The sequence below is a fragment of the Camelus bactrianus genome, chromosome 1 (assembly GCF_048773025.1).
Source record: "Camelus bactrianus isolate YW-2024 breed Bactrian camel chromosome 1, ASM4877302v1, whole genome shotgun sequence".
NCBI classification, from domain to species: domain Eukaryota; kingdom Metazoa; phylum Chordata; class Mammalia; order Artiodactyla; family Camelidae; genus Camelus; species Camelus bactrianus.
In genome coordinates, this window is record NC_133539.1 from 103,559,326 (window position 1) to 103,577,784 (window position 18,459).

Sequence of the window (18,459 nt, forward strand, 5' to 3'; positions counted from 1 at the left end):
AAAGCTCGCGCGGGGGAAGCGGGGCAGAGGCAGGCAGGGCCGGGCGAGGGCGGTCGAAGCCGCCAGCAATCTCGGCTGCAGCCGCCGGCGCTGCTCTGTACGCGGGGCGCGCCCTGACCCTTCCTCTTTGGGCAAGCTCGAGGGCGCGCGCGCGGTCGGCGTCCCGGGGCCTCGAACTCCAGGGCGGCGATTGGGCAGGCCGCGGATTGCTCACCCTGCCCCGAGCGTGAGTCCGCCGGCACTCGGCCGCCGCCAAGCGCGGGCGCCACTGGAGCGGCGGCGCCCGAAGACGCGCCTCGGGCTCGAGGAACAGCCCTGCGTGGCCACCTCGTCCTCTGCAGCCGAGCGGCGGTAAGGTCCAGGGCGCGGGCGCGGGCCCCGTGCAGAGGGCCTCTAGACCCGGCCCGGCGTGTTCCGGGGCAGGTTTCCCTCCCTGCGCCTCCGGGCCCCGTGTCACCCGAGTCCCATCTGTTTATTCCCTTGCGTTCTTCCAGGCCTAGCGAGTAACCCTTGAGTGTCTGGAAGGGGGTGGGAGAGTCGGAAATCGGAGACCCCCGCCCCACCCCCCACAGCAAATTGTGGGGAGGCACTGTCCCTGAGTCACGCCTCGTGGAAGAGAGGAAGGGCTTCTTTCTCCTCTCGGTACCTTCAGGGGAGGAGGATGGCTTCTAAGTCTGGTGTTCTGACTTTTCCTCCTTTCATGATCCACACGTCTCCATCTGTATTTTAGTTGTATTTCAGGTGTGTTTCAGAATTCCAAAGGCTTGTGCATTTGGAAGAGCCTCATAGCCCGCATAAGGGAACTTTTCTCTGAGACAGAGGATCACTTTTTGGGCCCAGATGCCTCTGAGAAGTCCAGAGACCCAAGGTCCCTCTCTACAGAAAAGTGTAAAAGGTTTTTGTAGGATCTTGCAGAGACAGTTCAACTAACCGATGAGCTCTCGGCGTCTGGTGCCAGCTTGTGTTACCTTGCCTTGTGCGGTCTCAGTTTCTTCATCTGTAAAATAGTAATATCCACCTATTGGGGGTGTTGCTAGACGGAAAAGGACTAATCGGCAGAATCATTTGGAACAGAGCTTACCCCATATAATGTTACCTGCCCTGCATGCGTTAGGCATTTTTGTTATTGACCACCGTGAAAGATGGTTTAGAAAATTTCCCCGTATTGTCTTTTCTCTTTTTCTGTTGAAATGGTTAACGCTCATCCCTTTCCGTATTCACTGCTGAAGCTCCCTTGAGCCTTTGAATACTTTTCTCTTCCTCATTCTATCTCAAAGGACTCAGACTCCCTGTCCGACTTCTTTACTCTCTTTTTAGTAAATCAGTAGCTCATTCCCTTCCTTCCTCTTTCTCCCCCAAACCTTAATGCTGTGTTTTTTCATTTGCCTTTTATAGCCTAATTTTTTCTGGGCCACTTTTCTTTCCTCTTATTGGCTTGAAATCATCTTCACCTAATAGAGATATAGTTGATCTCTATATAGATCTGTCCTCTATGTGGTGTAATCATGACCCTACCTTCTGTACAAAATTAAAGAGAATAATTAAGTTGCTCTGATATTGCATGTTGCTTTTCCATTTCATGGGTTAGCCTATAATTTAGCTGAGGCTTTATCACTCTCCTCTTACTGTAATAAATCTTTAATGACAGTGTCCATTCTCAAGTAGCACCCGGAGAAAAATCAAATGCCTAGACCCCGGATTCTGTCACACTTGAGTGCTGGCTCTGGATGCATTTGTTATTTATTAGAACATCTTGTGCCTGGAACTAGAGTCTAGGCTCAGGGCAGACATGGTGTCTGTAGCACTGCTCTGGCAGTGCACTTGCAGCTTCAGCAGTGTGGCACTTATATTGAATAAAGGCCCAAGACTTATTAAACTCTCCTTTTTCAGTTCTCTTTATTTCTGGTTGTTTAATGAAGAGAGAAAACAGAATTTTCAAGTGTGTGATAACTTCATATTACCATTTTGTGATCATGTAACTTTCCCCCCAACTCTTGTAAATATGTGGTCCATTTGGCACCTTCAAGTTTTTCCCTTGCAGCCAAAATTCTTAACTGTCTGAGCTATGTCCTCTTAATACAGCTTGAAATTGGATGTACAGATATGTTTCTCCTTAATGTGGAAAGCATTTGTGGATGAAAATTATACGCTGAAACACACCCTGAAGGATTCAAAGATTGGTTTTTGTAATTAGGAATTGAAATGTGAATATACCTTTACTTTTTTTTTTAACGTGGTAGAAAGACTGCTTTGTTTTCTTGCTGTTGCTGTGTTATGTTTTATAAATCATGCATGAGTTATTCATATTTACGTAGCACTTTACCATTTTTGAAGCTCTTTTAGGTACATGAAAGTTCTTAGAACATGGAGAAGAAACAGACTAAGCCAAAATTAAATTCATGGCAAAGTTAGTGAATTAGAACCTAATATTCTGACTTCTAGTCCACTGTTTCTTCTTTTGTCAACCTTAACTGTTAACTACAGATAAAACTTGAAAAGGGGGAGTTTAAGATGAAGTCTTAAAGAGGGGGAAATACCTAATTTGGCCATTAAATGTTAGATATTGAGTAGTATATTAGTGCCTTTTTTTTTCACCTTTACACTGAGGTATGTTTCTTTTAAAGATTAAAATAAGCCATCCTATATATGAACTTACTTACAGTCAGTTTACGTTGTCACTTAGCAAACTTGATTTCACTGTTTTTCTGAACTTACCATATTTTAAACTCTTATTGTAAGAGGTGTGTATCTTAATGTATCTTAGAAGAAACCAGAAAGCATAGAGTTGAGTTTTCGTATGTCATAAAATTTTAAGTTGTAATGAATTTTAAAGATAATTAAATACATTCATCTCTTCATACTTGAATCTTTTCCATTTTAACCTGGGATATATGACTCTAGGTATGGGACATGAATAGATTTAAAAAGTAGATTTGTGAACCCTTGGAAATTTTATACAAAATTATATGCATTTGTATATTTTTCTGGAGAGAAGAGCCATAGTTTCTTAGGCAAAGATATTTGGACAACTCTAATTTTTATAAAATTATTTCTTTCACTGAATTAGAAGTTATATCTTCACTGGTGCTAGTTCTGTCTCCTCTATATGTTTTCAGATATTTAAAGCTACTTCATATATCCTACTGATTCTTTTCTTCACTAGACAAGATATTCTCAGTTTTTACCTTCTAATGATTTTTGTTGTTTGATCTGCATCTTCTCACAATACTGATGGCTTATTTGTGGGTGTGTCTGTTCGCCCAAATTCTTCTTAAAAGTGTAGTAGCCATAGGGGTTGGGGTATAGTTGGTAGAGCACATGCTGAGCCTGCCTGAGGTGCTTGGTTCAGTTCCCAGTACCTCCATTTGAAAAATAAAAATAAAAAGAAACTGGAAGTGTAGTAGCCATAATGAGACATTAACCAGTAGAGAAGACCATAAGTTATCTTTCTGATTTTAAAGCATGTACTTTAAGAGTAGACTTGCTTCTCTGGCAATGATATTGCACTGTTAATTCATGATAATGTCCTGTCTAAGAAGATGAACTCTGGGTCTAGCCTGCCTGGGTTTAGATCCTGGCTGTACAGTTTATCAGCTGGGTGACCTTGAGTAAATTTTGTAAACCTTTTGGGGCCTCAATTTTCTCATCTGTAAAATGGAATTTATAATAGTACCTATTTCATAGAGTTGTTTTAAGGAATAAATGAATGCATATAATGTAGAGCATTTAGAGTGGTCCCTGGCATTTAAGTGCTATGTACATTACCCATTATTGACACTGTAATCAATTAGAATCTTTGAGTTGTTTTGTCGGTGCTCTCCCAGGTCTTTGATAGAACATTTTTTGGTAGGACTTTGCATTTATCTAAATTAAATTGTATCTTGTCAGGTTGGTTCCAGTATGTTGACTCTAAAAAAAAAATCTTGATTTGGTCATTCAGTACAAAAGACTTGAGAAACTATACGTTTGATAATGCTGACAGCCTTCATTTAAGTCTTACGAAAATGTTGCCTAGGCAGGCCTAAGAACAGAGGTCTTGCCCTGCTGGAGACCTCTCTTAGGATTGATTTTTAAAAACTTGTTTATTCTTTGGTTCAAGTTGTTCAGCCAATTAGAAATCCAGCTAATTTATCATTATCTACCTCAGATAGTTCCAGGTTTTCACAAGGAATATGTAAGAAATTTTAACACTTGCCTTCCTAAAGGCCAGATAATTTTATATACTTCATTTAAAAACTCCTGTCTGTTCAGTAACTGTCAGGAAAAGAGCATTAATTTGTCATTACTTGTCCTTAATGAAACTAGACTGGTTTCCAGTGGCGTGTGTTGGTTACTGCTTTTTTGTGTTCATAAAGTCCACTCAGTAATTGATTCTAACATCTTGCCTAGAGCTACATTTAACCTAAATGGTCAGTAGTTGGCAAGACCCCCTTTCCCCAGCAGCGGTGTGGACATTCCATCTGGAGTGATAAACCTCACCGAAGGTTTGCTTGGAGCAGTTAGGAACTCTCTTTAAAAATACTCTCATCCGTATTGAGCTTTGGTTTCCATTAATTCATTGATTAAATTTATTACATGACCATTTTGCGCAAGATGCCAATGCTTGTTTAACCCCATCCAGTCTGAAGAGAGTTTTTCTTGATAGAGATGCTGGAAACAGGTTAATCGACACCCATTTCTCTCCATTTCTACAGTTGTTACTGTAGCCTGGGCCTCCATCTCTACAGTAATAGCTTCCTATTGATCTTCCTTCTTTCCATCTTTTTCTGTCTCCAGTCCCTTAATCATTGCAGCCAGAGTCATCTTTGTTTTCAAAATGCATGTATCTCTTTAAAGTCTTTTCTTCCCCACTGGAAACATCTATAATGATCTAATGAGATTTTTTATTTTTGAGTACTTTCCAACTTCCTTATTCTGTTTTCTGTTTGCTATCCTTTTAAACTCAAGGTCCTCCCCTCACCCTTTTTTAACCTCCCTTATTCTTAAAGATAATACAAACCATCAGCCAGATAGCAAGCATGGAGAGGTGGTGTTCCCCCCCCCCCCCCAGCTGGACTTTGAGCTGGGCTTGTGCGTCACTCAGCTGACAGATGTGCAGTGCCTGCTATGTCACAGGCACAATGTGAGGCCCTGAGTTGACAGAGGAACATGACATTGCCTCCACCCTTGACGAATTCTAAGTGCAGGGAAAGATAGAATAGGGGAAAGTATTTGGAGAATCCAGAAATCTTTTTTTTTTCCAAATACTCAAAAGCATAATAAGTTTATGTAACAGATTCCATTTTACTTTGAAAACAGCCAAGTTTTATTAAAGAATGAGCTTGTTAGGGGGAGGTGTAGCTCAGTGGTAGGATGCAAGCTTAGCATGCAGGAGGTCCTGAGTTCAATCCCCAGTACCTCCATTAAAAAAAAGAGTGCGTTTGTTAAAGTGACCAACTCAGTTCTATGTAAGTTAAATCAACAAAATAAACGTATTTTGTAAAATAACAAACCTCTAAGTGTGGAAGAACAGTGTGTATTTCAAAATTACCAAAATAAAATATTTAATAAAAACTGGAAGCATTAACTCCCCTCTTAGACCACTTGAGAGTGAACAATTAAAAAAATCAATCTACTAAGTTTTTTTTTTACTGCATCCTTGAAATTGTAATAGTGTGATATAAAACTACCTATAAAAGAGAAAGATTTATTACATGCTATTGGAAGACGTGGAGGGAGAGGGAGAGAAAGAAAGGGTAGGGGAGGAGAGGAGAGGATGATAACCAGCCACTATTAGAACTAGGGATGTAATGTACAACATGATGAATGCAATTAACACTGCTCTATGTTATATGTGAAAGTTGTTAAGAGAGTAAGTCCTAAGAGCTCCCATCACAAGAAAACATTTTTCTCTCTTTCATTTTGTATTCTATGAGATGATGGATAGTCACTAGGCTTATTGTGATAATCCTTTCATAATGTACGCAGATAAATCATCATGCTGTCTACCTGAAAGTTATACAGTGCTGTTTGACAATTGTGTGTCAGTATAACCGGAAGAGAAAAAAGAACGTATACAACTAACAAATAACAAGCTAATGAAAGTTTGGAAAAACTGTTAGATAAGTGATTCTGCACTAATTGTTACATTTTTAGCTATAAAGTCTTTACAAGTAGGAACATTATCTGAGCATGGTGATTATGTATTTTTAAGCTGAACAGATCAGTGTTCAAAGGTAACAGAATATATTACCTGTGCAGTCATTCTAAGAAACATCTGCTGAAAATCTGTGAAAAATGCCATCATATGTGAAAAGCAATAGAATACTTACTGATGTTAACATTTTGCCTACAATTTTACCGTTAACTTCATACTGTTTAAGACATTCTGTATCACAGTTGCTGTAAAAAATAGTTACTAAACATAGATCTTTAAAGAAAATAATTTGTGGAACATTAACAATAGTGGTCAAAAAATGATTTCAGAAGGGTTTTTTTTTCCAAGAGAGCTTATACATAGGTAGTTTTTCAAATAGATTTTCGTAAGAACTATTTTGGTTGGAAAAGAAGTGGATGAGGGCAGCTTAAATTCTTATCTAAAAAAACCAATTACAATATGAATTCCTTGATTATTATATGGAAAAAGAATCATGAGCCTTGTTCTCTTGAAATCTTTGTACTGTCATAATAAAAACTTTAGATAACATGTCAGACAATTAAGATAACTTATTAAGCTTATTTTGAAATTGCAAAAATGAAAAAGCAAAAGGCAAACAATCATCTGATTTTAATTCAGGTGCCAAACGCTAATCATTGTTTGGAGGTTTTTGTCTTTTTAAAAAAGTGAAACATTTAATAAAGCTCAGGGATAAATGGAATAAATGCAGCTGTCTGATTTTCAAATATACAGAGTGCATGGTTTCTGTACATGTGTTTTGCTTCTTTCAAGTTTCAACTTTTCAGAGCTGGAACTCAGCAAAGCAGCTGTGAATAAGCAGGATTACTGTGGAAACAAGTAACGCAAAAACATTGTCAAAGAAAAATTCAAAACTGAAATTAGTTCAGTAGTACTATCAATGAGTTATTTTAAACCTAGAAAATGCTTTAGCATACATTTCTGTTAGGACGTAGCAGTATTTAGGTGTTAGCTGATGTTAGATTCTTTTCCAATTCATATCAGTGATTTTAGGTCTCTCAGTAGTAATAACTTCTTCCATTGACCTTAAAATTTGAGCAGAGATTAGCTAACGTAATTAGTAAGCTAGCTCATTACAAGGTAAAAGTGGCTAAATATTTTTTTTATAAATGGGCTCTCTCTGAAAGAACTAAAAAAAGTACTCCCTCTTCCCAGGTCAAATTAATTTCTTGTATTTTTACTATATCAGGTCCAACAGTATTCTTGGGACAATATGGACTATCAGATTCTATAACTCTGAGAAAGATCTACTCTGAGAAAGATCTGCTCTGAGTTGTTAATTTCATAGGCTAATTGAAGTTTTACTCTAGGGAAAAAAGTTCAAGACAATTGAATTTCCTCTCTTGACATAAGTGATATAAAATAAGAATAAATTTCAAGAAACTGAAACACTAAGCAAAAGCGTGTTAAACTAATGCTGAGGAAAAGACTTTTTAAAAAGGGGTCACCACATACAAAACCCTTCTTCCCCATAACAGAAAGAAATTTTAAGGGAGATGAGAGAGATTATAGTAAGTAAAGAAAATAAGGGATTCTGTTAAGATAAGCAGCTCGTTGGAAAAACTGAAATCCTATTTCCAAGGCTATTCTTTCGTAACCTACAAAATGTAAAAGACTTTAACATGTTTTCTAGGATTAAGTTAGAAAATAAAGATCCATAATCTGAACACTCTGTACTTACTATGAATGTTAATGGATTACTTTACCCAACACGTGCAATGTGATAAGGATCTCGTTTAATCCTCCCTGAAGTGCTTGAGATATGTTCAATTGTTTTTCATTTTACAGAGGACATACATTGCTTTACTGGAAGGAGAAAGACAATGATGGCAGAGTGGGGCTCAAACATGAATGTCTGTGACTGTGGAGCTAGCCATCCCGCTGTACTGCCTTGTTCAGATACTTAGGCCTTCAGACCCTGCAAGAACCCAGGCATCTTTATAGCTTATTCTTAGTTAGGTCTTCCCAGTATATAGTTTCTGTTTTCCCTAGAGTGTTGTGAGTTTATCCAAATATAAGTGTGTGATTTGAAAATTAGCCATCGTTTTTGATTGATTTTCCTTTCTCTAGTGTCACTGTTTACTATAATTCCAAAATAGACCGTTTCTGTATAATGTTGTGTGTGGTATCTTAAATTGAGCTGTATTTCAGTTAATCAGTTAAATCATGATTATGAGCTGTGTGAATCTATTATACTGACTGGTTTACTGTGAATAGAAAAAGTAACTGCTTAGATAAGTTATTAACATAACTCCTTCATAACATAAATTCATAATTTTGTTTTAATGCTGATGCTATATGTGACATGTCCTTTTGACTTGTTCAAAAATTAAATATATGCAGGCTGAAAGAAACATGGGTATTATGAAATGTTGTAAAATCATCATTGTCATGAAAGAAGAGAAGGCTAAAAGTGTTCCAAAAAGTAATAAAAATTAAAATATAATAGCAAATAATAGAGACAGTGTTTATTGTTAGTCACAGAGTGGGAGCACCATGTATCTTGTGGTCAAAGATGTGGTGGCTGTTATCAACGGTGGTGTGGACTTATCTGGGAAATTCAATATGCAACAAGGAAATGTGTATTTGAAAATAAGAATGATAGTACATATCTTTTCACTAAAGTAGAAAATATTGTTCAAAAGGATTCTTTTCTCTTCACCTTTAACTCTAGGTATGTATGGAAGCATTCTGACCAGCTGCAGAAAAGAGCTCAGACTGGCTATCCATCTAGTTAGGTATCTATCTTACAATCAAAAATCTCTGACTTACTTAATACTCCTTCCTGTTTGTGTAAAATTCACTCCCGTATTTCACCCTGGAAAGAAACACTTTGACTTGGATTTCCCTTGAGTGGAAACAGGCAACTATTACATTCGACTTATTTATGTGAAACTTTTTCTGACTATTCTTATCATCTTAACTACCCCAAGCTTAGAGTAATTCTCAGCCTACTAACTAGTTATTTTTTAGGCTTTCCATAACAATATGCAGAATAGGAAGCATTTTTTTCATGCTGTGGCTGGAAGCAACTTTGATGAATTTTTTGCATTTAATCTACATCTATTTCAAATTTTTTTAATGTACAGTCAGTTACAATGTGTCAATCTCTAGTGTACAGCACAGTGTCCCAGTCATGCATATACATGCATATATTCGTATTCATATTACATCTATCTTAAGTAACCAGATGTGTTTGGTAAAATTTTTATGTCCAGTGTCGGAAACTCTCACAGTTTACATTTATGTGTAAATCTTATTGTGTCTGATAGTCCCCCATGAAGATACTCCCTATTATGTCTGCTCTTAGTCTTAGCCCTTGGATATCTTACACGAATCCCACTTTTTTTCAAGAAGAATATGGGGGATCAGTTGCTAAGGGCGAGGAATTAAAATAGACCAGTTGTGCTTTCTGAATTCTCCTGGGTCTAGGGTCTCAGGTTTGCCTTTCTGACTTGTATTAACATTTGGCAGTTATCAATTTAAAATTTTTCTAAAGGGAAAGTCTTCCTCATATTTTAATCCCACTCTCCAGAGGTAAAATTGTCTTTTAAAAAAATGCTTTTTACTGAAAGATTATAGATTTCTAAAATTGCACAGATTCTCACTAACTCAGCCACACATCTGTGTAACCAGCACCCTAGGTCCAGAAATGGACCGTTACCTCCTGTCCCTTTCCAGTGACTGTCCCTTTCCAGTCACGAACACCTCTTCCCGAAGGGAGCTATCCGGAATCGGTAAAACTACCTTTAACCATATCTACTTTCAGTTCTTTTGATGGTCATCGCTCTTAATGGTATAATTATTGTTGTATTTCTTTTTTTTAAACTTTTTATTTTGAACTAATTTTAGATGTACAGGAAAGACGCAAAAGTTGTACAAAAAGTTTAATTGTATCTCTCAGTGCATTTCCCCTAGTGTTAACATTTTACATAACCATACTATAGTTACCAAGAGCAAGAAGTTAACATCAGTACAGTATTATTAACCAGACTATCGACCTTATGTAAATTTCATCAGCTTTTTCACTAGTGACATTTTTCCGTTGCAGGATTCTATCCAGGACCCCACATTGTGTTTAGTTGTTTCGCCTTGGTCTTCTCTATTCTCTACTAGCCTTCAGCTTTTCTTTGTTGCATGACCTTGATGTTTTGGAAGAATATTAATCACATATTTTTCAGAATGTCCTTTATTTGACTTTGTCTAATGTTGTCTTGTGGTTGGAGTACAGTTATGCTTTTTTATAAAAATACCACCAAAAATGATGAGTCTTTATCTTTCACAGAACTCATCAAGGGGTTCATCATGTCAGTGTGTTTTATTGTTGGTGATGTTTGCCTTGGCTACCTTCGTTTACCTAGGTTAAGTTGATGGATGCCCACTTTCATTTTTTACATCTTAATTTCTAATCCTTTTGGAGTTATTTGTGTGTGTGTGTGTGGTGTGAGATACACGATCTAATTTTATCTTTTTCAAAATGGCTACCCAGCACCATTTATTAAAAAGTCAGTCTTTTTCAGTTGATACAGAAAAACACTTGACAAAATTTGACACTCTTTATGATAAAAACACTCAACAAACTAGGAATAGGAGGAAACTACCTCAGTGTAATAAAGGCCACATACGAAAAGCCCACAACTAACATGACACTCAATGGAGAAAGACAGAAAGCGTGTCTTCTCAGTTCAGGAACTAGACAAGGATGTCTGCCCTCACTGCTTCTATTTAACACAGTCCTGGAAATCCTAGACAGAGCAATCAGGTAAGAAGACAAAATAAAAGCTATCTAAATTGGACTTATATGTAGAAAATCCTAAAGATTCTACATACATACGCCTATTAGAACTAATAAGCAAATTCAGCAAAGTTGCAGGATAAAAAACGTGCCAAAAGCACAGGAAACAAAAGTGAAAATAGGTAAATTGGACTACATCAGAGTTTAAAACTCGGGTGCATCAAAAAACACCAGTAATAGAATAAAAAGGCAATATATGGAATGGGAGAAAAATTTTGCAAATCATGTTATCTCACAAGGGGTTAATACGTAGGATATATGAAGAGCTTCCACCAAAAACCAAACAACCCAGTTAAAAAATGGGCAAAGAACTTGAATAGACATTTCTACAAGGAAGATATACAAATGGCCAAAAAGCACATGAAAATATGTTCAGCATCCACTGATCATTAGAGAAATGTAAATCAGAACCATAGTAGGATACAGTCACATATCTGTAAGTTTGGTTCCTATCAAAACCAGAAAATAACAAGTGCTGGGGAGGATTGGAACCTTGGTTGGTGGAGCAACTGGAACCCTTACACTGTTAGTGGGAATATAAAATTGTACAGACTGTGTGGAAAACAGCATGGAAGCTCCTCAAAAAATTCCAAGTAGAATTACCGTGTAATTCAACAGTTCCACTTCTGGGTATATACTCAAAAGAATTGAAAGCAGAGTCTCAAAGAGATATTTGTATACTTAGGTAAGTATCCATGTTTACAGGAGATAGAAGCAACCCACGTGTTCGTTGACAGATGAATGGATTAGCACAATGAGGTATATACATGCAGTGGAATATTTTTTAGCCTTAAAAAGGAAGAAAATCTTGACACATGCTGTAACAAAGATGGACCCTGAGAATATTATGCTAAGTGAAATAAGCCAATCACCAAAGGACAAGTACTGTATGATTCCATTTCTGTGAGGTACTTAGAGTAATCAAAATCACAGAGACAGAAAGTAGAGTGTGGTTGTCAGGGGCTAGGGGGAGGGGGTGAATGTGGACTTATTGTTTAATGATTATGTGGTTGCAGTTCTTCAAGACAAAAATAGCTCTGTGGGTTGGTTACAGGGCAGTGTGAATGTCCTTGGTGCTACTGAGCTCCAAGCTGTGAAATTGTTAACGTAGTAAATTTTATGTTATATTTTACCACAATTTTTAAGAAATCAAAAAAAGTGCATCCTTACCCAATGATTGGAGATGCCACCTTTGTCATATACTAGATTTTCGTATGTATTTGGGTCTAACTCTAGACTTTTATTCTATCCACTAACCTTTTGGCCTGTTTGTGCATGTGTACTACAATGTTTTAATTATAGTATGTTTTAATGTCTGATAAGGCTATTTTCCCTTTGTAGTTGTCCTTTTTCAGTGCTTTCCTAGTTATTCTTGCATGTTTGCTTTCCATATCAACAGTAAAATCAACTTGTCTAACTCTGTAAAGTGACTTGTTAGTGTTTTTATTGGGATTACATTGAGTTTATGAATTAAAAGTTTACGAATTAACTTAGAATTTATATCCTTATAATGTTCACTTGTCTTAGCCAAAAACAGGATATGTCTTTCCATTGTTTAGGTCTTCTTTAGTGTCTTTTAGGAGTGTTTAAAAACTAACTCAGTTGTTTTTTTTAAAGAACTTTAGTATAATTCACCTATCATAAAATCCACCTTTTAAAGTGTATGATTCAGTGTTTTTTCCTATATTCACAGATATGTGCAGCCATCACCACTACCTAATTCCTGAACATTTTCATCACCCCGAAGAGAAACTGTACCCATTAGCAATCACTCCCCCTTCCCTTCTCCCTCCAGCCCCTGGCAGCTACTGATTTACTGTTTGTATGAATTTGCCTACTCTGAACTCTAGTTCATAGAAATGGACTCATACAACATGTGGCATTTTGTGACTAGCTCCTTTCACTTAGCATGATAGTTTCTAGGTTTGTACATGTATCGTAGTTCACCTCCTTCATATTGCCAAATAATACACATTCCCTGTGTAGAATCAGCCCATTTTATTTATACATTCATCAGCTGGTGGACACGTGGGTTTGTGTACACTTTTTGGCTACTACAATAATGCTTCGGACATTCATGTGCAGGCTTTTGTGTGGATAGAGGTTTTTAATTCCCTCATACAAGTTTTATACATGTATTATTAAGTATTGTAATTTATTGTAATTACAATACTTATAATTTATTATTAAGTATTTAATATTTTCTGCTATTAGGTTTCCTTTACCATTATAATCCTCCTAGTGTTTATTGATCTCTGTGGTTTTCTGTATTGATTTTGTTACTGTACATAAGTTAAATTTGACTGTAATTTAACATACTGTTCCTTTTCTTAACTGACTTTGGTGTCCGGGTTATACTGACCTCATCAAATGAGGCATTGTTTCAAAAGAGAATTCTTCAGGAGACAGTGTACATTCTCCCATTTTGGGGGCATGTTGCTACACATGTCTCTTAGATCACACTTACTAATTGTGTTGAAATTTTATGTATACCCTTACTGACTTTCTTATTTTGTCTGCTTGGCTCATTATTATTAAGAGGTGTGTGTGTGTGTTTTGTTGTTGCTGGTGGGGGGGAGGTAATTAGGTTTAATTATTCATTTATTTATTTTTAATGGAGGTCCTGGGAATTGAACCCAGGAGCTCATGCATGCTAGGCATGCACTCTACTGCCGTGCTATACCCTGCCCCCGGGAGATGTATGTTAAAATCTCTTTTTATAATTGTAGATTTATCAGTTTTTCCATATAAATGTGTCATTTTTTTTGCCTTACACATTTATGAGCTATGTTGTAAAATACATTCCAATGTAGAATATTTGTGACTTCCTGCTGAAAAGAACTTTTAATCATTGAGTCCTCTTTATCCTCTCTAATGCTCTTACCATAAAGACCATTTGTCTATTTATAGAGTCACATTGTCTTCTTTTTTTATTCTATTACTTTCTGTGGAGGTAGGCTTTAGATAGTGCAAAGAGCGGTTGGGTTTTGTTTTGCTTTGTGTTGTTTATTTTAAACCCACTGTGACAGTCTTTCTAACTAATGAGTTAATTTATGTATTTGCATTTCTACCATCTACTTAATACTGCCTTTTCTGTGCTGCTTCTGTGCTTCTGTCCTGTTGGCTTTTGATTATTCTTTTATACTTCTCATGGTTGTCTTTAAATTTTTAGTGAGCATATTTGATTTAGCACAGTGTTTCCTAAACAGCACAGGCTGTTGGAATCCTTTAATTCTGATCAAATGCTTCCCTTCTTATGTTATTGTTGCCCTGTATTTCCTCCTGTTTTTTCCCTCACTTTCTTTGTCTTCTAAAATTATCCAGTATAGCTATATACAGATGATGGTTGTTTATGTACACTCATATCTTTTTGTTTGTTTGTTTGTTTTGTTTCTCTTTTTTGAATTCCCTTGGCAATTTCCGTTTAGTTTCCATTTTCCTAAAGTAAATCCCTGGGATGCCTTTTTATTGAAAGTCTATTGAAGGTAGACCTACGGAAAATGTTTTTTACTTCATCTTTATTTTTGAAAAATAGTTCAGAATTCTACTTTGCTATTATTTCCTTTAACACCTTAAGGATATTACTTCACTATGTTTTTGCTTTTACTGCTGTTGAGAAATCTTCCGCAGTCTAATTGTCATTCCTTTGTAGATAATCTGTTTTTCTCTCTGCCTGTGTTTTTCCCCTAACTTTTAAAAATTGTGATAAAATACACATAAAGTTTACTGCCTTAACCATTTTAAAGTATACAGTTCAGTGTTATTAAGTACATTTGTATTGTTGTACAGAATCACCTTCGTCTCCAGAACTCTTCATCTTGAAAAACTGAACCTCTGAACCCACTGAACAATAACTCCCCATTCTCCCCCTCCCCAGCCCTGACAACCACCGCTTTACTTTCTGTAGCCACATAAATCATATAAGTAGAATCATACAGTATTTGTCTTTGTGTGATTGGCTTATTTCACTTAGTCTCTTCAGGTTTCATCCATGTTATAGGATGTGTGATCATTTTCTTCTTTTTTAAGGTCAAATGATATTGTATGTATATATGTACCATATTTTGTTTATCCATTCATCTGTCCATGGACACTTGGGTTACTTCCAAGTTTTAGCTGTTGTGAATAATGCTGCTATGAACATGGGTGTACAAATATCTCTTTGAGACCCTGCTTTCAGTTCTTTTCAGTTCTACTCCAAAGAAGCGGAATTGCTGAATCACACAGTAATTCTACTTTGAATTTGTCCAGGAACTTCCATACTGATTAAACTCCACACTGGCTGAACCATTTTATGTTCCTACTACCAGTGCACAACCATCTCAGTTTCTGTACATCCTCGCCAGCACTTCCTGTTTTCTGCTTTTTTTTGTTTTTGTTTGAGAATAGCTATTCTGATGGGTGTGAGGTGGAACCACACTACGGTTTTATTTTTCTTTTTTCTAATGATTAGTGATGTTGAGTATCTTTTCACCTGCTTGGTGGCCATTTGTATATCTTCTTTGGAGGAAGGTCTATTCCAGTCCTTTGCCCATTTTTGAATCAGGTTGTTTGGTTTTTTTCTGCTGTTGAGTTTTAGGAGCTCTCTGTATATTTTTGGATATTGATCCCTTACCAGGTATATGATTTGCAAATATGTTCTCATGTTTTGTGGGTTGCTCTTTTACTTTGTGGATTGTGTCTTTGATGCCCCAAATTTTAAATTTTTCATGCAGTCCTGTTTGTCTGCTTTTTCTTTTGTTGCCTGTGCCTTGGCTTGCTCAAAGATCTCTTTATTTTGAGTGTTTTGCTGTGTCTGGGTAATTTATTTTTGTTTTTGTTTTTTATTGGAGATCATTGTGATATCCAAATCTGAGAATTTTAGAAGACCCTTTTCCCCCTGGTTTCCAGAGCCTGGAGACATTTTCTTTGTTGGTGGTTGATTTCTTTCCCCTTCCCTAGTCCATCCTTTCACTAAGTGTACCAAAGGGGTGGATCCTCAATTCCAACTTTTCACTTCATGAAGTTCCCAAGTCCTTGTCTCCTGTCACTATAAGCCCATTAAAAGCCAAAAATCTTGATTATTTGTGTTGACAAATTCCTCCATGGCAGCTAGGTTTCTTGTGAGCTCAGCATTTGAGAAAATATTTATTTTAATATATCCAACATTTCTAGATGTTTGTTAAGGTGAAGTTTACAGACCATTTAGTTCACTGTGTTGCCAAAAACAAAAATGTCACTTTGGGGGTATAATTTCTTTCTCTTTACTTTTTCTGAAATTCCCTTTTAGGTGAACATTCTGAATTAGTGCTCTCATTTTTTTTTCTAATTTTTAAAAACTTTTTGTTCTAGTTTGTAGGAGATTTCCTGCCCTTCCTTTGCTTTCTTTTTCTCTGTCTCCTGTCTTCTTTTCTTCCTTCCATCCTTTCTTTTTTTCTTAACTTGTTCTACTCTTGTTTTGTTAATTTGGTCTCTTTATTCCATGTTAGAGACTTTCCTCAATTATTCAGTAAACTTAGGTCGTCTGTTGAGATTAAAGAGTGAGGCGGTAAAAACTCTGTCCACGGAGTTGTTAACTGCAAGTCTTAGCACAGAGTGATTGAGTGATTGCGGGTCTTTTCTCTGGGGTCAGATTCTGTGTGGAGGAATCTCCTGGTCTCCTGCTTGATCGGCCTGTGTTCTGGAAGCTGATTTGGGGAAGAGGCTGGGGCCCACTGCTCAGGAGGTAAGTCTTAATCTCTTTGTGGTCTATGACACACAACCCCTGTGAGTACCTGGTTTCTACATCCTGTCTGCTTTAGTGTCTTAAGGCAAACCACTTGTCTCTTGCTGGAATACAGGAGAGGCAGTTTCTTTGCTACATGGTAAGGCTTCTGGGGGAAAACTGTTCCTTATTCGACTGTCTTCCTATTTTCAGCCCTAGCCTAGACCCCTGCCTTCTGGGGTCTCCAATTCTTAAACCTTACTATTATGTTTGCAGCTTATTGGTTTTATACCCTCACCCACCCTTCCATGCATAGTTTGGCTTGTTCTGTTTCACCAAGCCAGTTACTGTTCCACTATCCTCTCTCTGGTTTCAAAAAGCTTTATTTATGTCCCTTATCAGCTGTTGTCTTCTTTTATGATATAAATGTGTATGTTTTTGGATAGATTTATCCTTTTTTTAGTCCTTTAGCTTCATTTTAGTGTAGTTTCAGAAGAGAATGGATATAAACCTATGTTTTTATATTTAACAAAAAGAACCTTATGGACAACTACATATAAAAGAAGATTTTCTCACACAATATTTAAAAATAAACTCAAAACGGATTAAAGACTTTGTAAGCCCAGAAACCATAAAACTAGAAGAAAAACATAAGAAGAACACTCTTTGGTATAAATCATAGCAGCGTTTTTTTGGATCTGTCTCTTAAGGCAAAGGAAATACAAGTAAAAATAAATGAGACCTAATTAAACTTAGAAGCTTTTGCAAAGCATAGGAAACCATTGACAAAACAAAAAGACAACCTACTAAATGGGAGAAAATATTTGCAAATGATGTGACTAATAAAAGGTTAATATCCAAAATATATAAATAGCTCATACAACTCAATATCAAAAAAATTATCCAATAAAAAAATAGAAGATCTGAATAGACATTTTTTCCAAAGAAGACAGACAGATGGGCAATAGGCATATCAAAAGATTCTCAACATTGCTATTCATCAGAGAAATGCAAATCAAAACCTCACACCTATCAATGTCTGTTGTCAAGAAGACAATAAATAAGTGTTGGCGAGAATGTGGAGAAAGGGAAACTCTAATACACTGTTCGTGGGAATGTAAATTGGTGCAGCCACTGTGGAAAACAGTATGGAGGGTGCTCAAAAAACTAAAAATAGAACTACCATGTGATCCAGCAATTCCACTCCTGAGTATGTATTGAAAGAAAATGAAAACACTTAATTTGAAAAGACACGTGCACCCTCATTGTTCATAGCAACATTATTTTCAGTAGCCATGATATGGACGCAATCTAAGTGTCCCTCAGTAGATGAGAGGATAAAGAAGATGTGGTATATATATTCAATGGAATACTATTCAACCATAAAAAGAATGAAATTTTACCATTTACAACAACATGGATGGACTTGGAGGGTATTATGCTTAGTGAAATAAGTGAGATAGAGAAAAACAAATACTGTATATTATCACTTATATGTGGAATCTAAAAAATAAAACAAACTAGCCAGTATAACAAACACTCAGATATAGAGAACAGACTAGTGGCTACTGGTGGGGAGTGGAAGGGCGAAGATGGGGCAATGGGATTAAGAGGTACTAACTACTATGTATAAAATAAATAAGCTACAAGGGTATGTTGTATAGCACAGGGAATATAGCCAATATTTTATAATAACTGTAAGTGGAATTTATTCTTTAAAAATTGTGAATCACTATATTGTACACCTAAAACTTATATAAATCAACTGTACTTTGATTTTAAAACAAAAAGAATCTTATAATACAT

General features: G+C 36.6%; 1 protein-coding gene across 10 annotated transcripts in view; it reads left to right on the plus strand.

Annotated features, from left to right (window-relative positions):
- Positions 1-18,459, plus strand: part of TFDP2 (transcription factor Dp-2) — a 156,119-nt gene continuing 137,660 nt past the window's right edge. For 3 of the 10 annotated variants that reach the window (XM_074370269.1, XM_074370282.1, XM_074370289.1), the window contains exon 1: positions 1-351. The gene's annotated coding sequence lies outside the window, so the exon portion shown is untranslated. Of the gene's footprint in view, positions 352-8,849; positions 8,914-16,581; positions 16,675-18,459 lie in introns of all 10 variants that reach the window. The other 7 variants (XM_010952253.3, XM_010952254.3, XM_074370315.1 and 4 more) reach the window with 5 other exon arrangements.